The 2793-nt window shown below is 31.9% G+C and overlaps 1 long non-coding RNA gene across 1 annotated transcript; it reads left to right on the top strand.

The window, feature by feature from the left end:
* The first annotated feature begins 683 nt into the window (after positions 1-683).
* On the top strand, positions 684-2311 carry LOC149159714 (uncharacterized). Its single transcript, XR_016261149.1, has 2 exons — positions 684-1160; positions 1309-2311. It is a non-coding gene; the product is annotated as an uncharacterized LOC149159714 (long non-coding RNA).
* Positions 2312-2793: the final 482 nt, after the last annotated feature.

The following is a 2793-nucleotide window of genomic DNA, read 5'->3' as shown; positions in this document are numbered from 1 at the left end:
CGCTGACCAACCCCCAATTTCACTATATATCAAAAATATTTTTATAAAATTATTATTTATCTATACATATTCACATATTATATACATTAAAATATAGTATACAATCTTTAGTAACAATTTAGCTCTGTACACTCTAACAACAACTTTGATTTGGACATGCTCTACAAATAGACTTCCCATTTTACCTTTTTAAAAATTATTTTTTTAAAACTTATTAGGTGTAAAACTGATTTTACAATCAAAATCTAATAACATGAAATAAATACCCCTTACAAACCAGATAATAAAATTTTCTAAATAATTAATTCTAATAACCAATAATAATTATCTGGCTATTACAAAAACAACTCCATTATTCATAAAATAAAATAAAAAAACACAACCATTTAAATTTTTTTTCCAAATTTTTTTTCCTTTTACATATTTTGAAATAAAAATCTCCCGGACATATTTTTCCAACCAAAGAGAATCCTATTTATGAGAATCAAAACTCATGGCTTTATCTCCCTATACAAAGAGTCTGTACGCATGATCGACCATACACGTGTCACCATCGGATATAATCTCTAATTATGTTGTATATTAACCTCGGTTTGAAATCCGCCGGAGACCTATGTAAAGGCGAGAGATAAGGCGATGGGAGTATGCTCCCGTTTCAGGTTTTGTGTTGTGTTGTTCTGTGCTTTGCTTCTCTTGACCTTCGTCTTCCCAAGGGTCGATCTTGCTGAGCTCACTGGAGATTGTATCAGAGTAGAGGTACATATGACGTATTTAAGCATGTATTCTCTTAAACAGCTTTATTTCTTAATGTTAGTTTGACATTTAAAAGCCTGTGAATGATTCTGTGATCTTTGGAGCTTGGCAAACATACTTTGATGGTGTTTAAGGCAGATTCATATAATGCCATAGTTATCTCACTGTCAGAAGTTATATAGGAGAATATTTTGTGTGAACTGTTAAATTAGTTTAGTTGTTTTAATTTAGTATTTAGTGCTTGTTTTAATAAAAGTTATTTTTGGGAATTAAAACTATCTCATTGAGCTTTTAAGCTTAATGAAATTGTACAATTTGTTGATCGAACTTGCATAATCCTTGCAGAACTTTATCTCAATGTGAGTTGATCAGTTTTCTTCCATCCGCACCAGCTCCAGTGGCTCAGCGTAATCAATTAAAAAAAATATCAATCTTTCTGATAATAATTATAGTCTGAAGATAGTTTTCTGGGATAGGAATTAAAACTATCCCATTGAGCTTTTAAGCTTAATGAAATTGTACAATTTGTTGATCGAACTTGCATAATCCTTGCAGAACTTTATCTCGATGTGAGTTGATCAGTTTTCTTCCATCCCATAAGCTCCAGTGGCACCAGCTCCAGTGGCTCAGCCTAATCAATTAAAAAAAATATCAATCTTTCTGATAATAATTATAGTCTGAAGATAGTTTTTTGGGATAGGGGACAGACAAAATGTTCCAACCAAGACCTACACAAGATTGGGATGCAAATGAAATAAAAATTATGTATGAGGATTGCCAGTGCGCTATGAAATCAGTGGACAACTCTTCTTTGCTATCCGAAGAATATAAGTATTGCTTGCAAAGAGGAAGAGAAGCTGTAACAGAAAAAATGATGGAGTTGATTATGAATACAGGATATTTTAGGCAGCAATATAACTCAACCAAGTATGTGTTATATTGGAGAGATGCTCCTCAAGGAATAGCAAAGTTTGTCCAACATTTAGAGACTGTATTTACAGGTGATAAAGAAATTAAGATCAGAAAGAAAGCATCAGTGACAAACGCGGCGGCAACAAAGGTACGATTCCCAAGCCCTACATGTGATTGGAATGAAGACGAGATCGAGATTATTTATGGGGATTGCCAAAATGCAATGAATGTATTAGTGAACCACCCTGCTATAATATCTGAAAAATATAGGCAGTGCTTGCAAAGGGGAAGAAGTGCTATAATAGAAGCCATTATGGAGCTCATTATGAATACAAGTTATTTCAAGATGCAGTATCGCTCATCCAAGTATGTGCTGTATTGGAGGGATGCTCCTCAAGGCTTAGTCAGGTTCCTCACACGTATAGAGTGTCTTCACACATGGCAAAGAATTTAAAATCAGAAGGAAATGAGTATCGCCTGCTCCTGCTATGCCAGGAACCTAAGCTTTAGATCAGGATGTTATCACTAATTGATGGCCAGAATGTGATTCACTTCTGGAAAATAATGTATCAGGGTCTTTTCCGTAGTGTGGTTATGTTAAGTGTTTGTTGTGTAAAGTTTGGATTTGAATTCACTTGTTTTTTCAGCTAAAGTCTCAATTCTGGTCTCTCATACCATGTAATATTGTGTTGTTATGTCACTGGCAGTGACATTTAATTATAGTATCTTGGTATTAATTTAATATAGCGATTACATGAACATGTTTACATAATGTAAAATTTATGTATTAAATCAATATATGTATGAAATCTATGTATTAAATCAATTTTGTTTGGGTGAAGTGATTGGGCATTTAAAATAAGATCATATTTTATATAATATATATATCTATCTATCTATATATATATATATATATATATATATATATATATATATATAATTTGATATTATGAGATTAAAAAGTTAACATTCTATTTTGGCATTTACTGAGAGTCCGTGACAAAGAATGAATTGAGTTTCTCAATATTTAAAATGACTCAATAGATTACATTATAAACATGAATAAAAAATGAGTGAAGTAGAACTCAGACACCTATAAAATAGAATTGAAATATAACTAAATTGTCT

Source organism: Pinus tabuliformis, chromosome 5_2, assembly GCF_031772625.1.
Source record: "Pinus tabuliformis cultivar Carrire ecotype Pingquan chromosome 5_2, CPIR1, whole genome shotgun sequence".
Classification (NCBI taxonomy): Eukaryota; Viridiplantae; Streptophyta; class Pinopsida; order Pinales; family Pinaceae; genus Pinus; species Pinus tabuliformis.
This window is presented reverse-complemented; position numbering and strand designations above follow the sequence as displayed.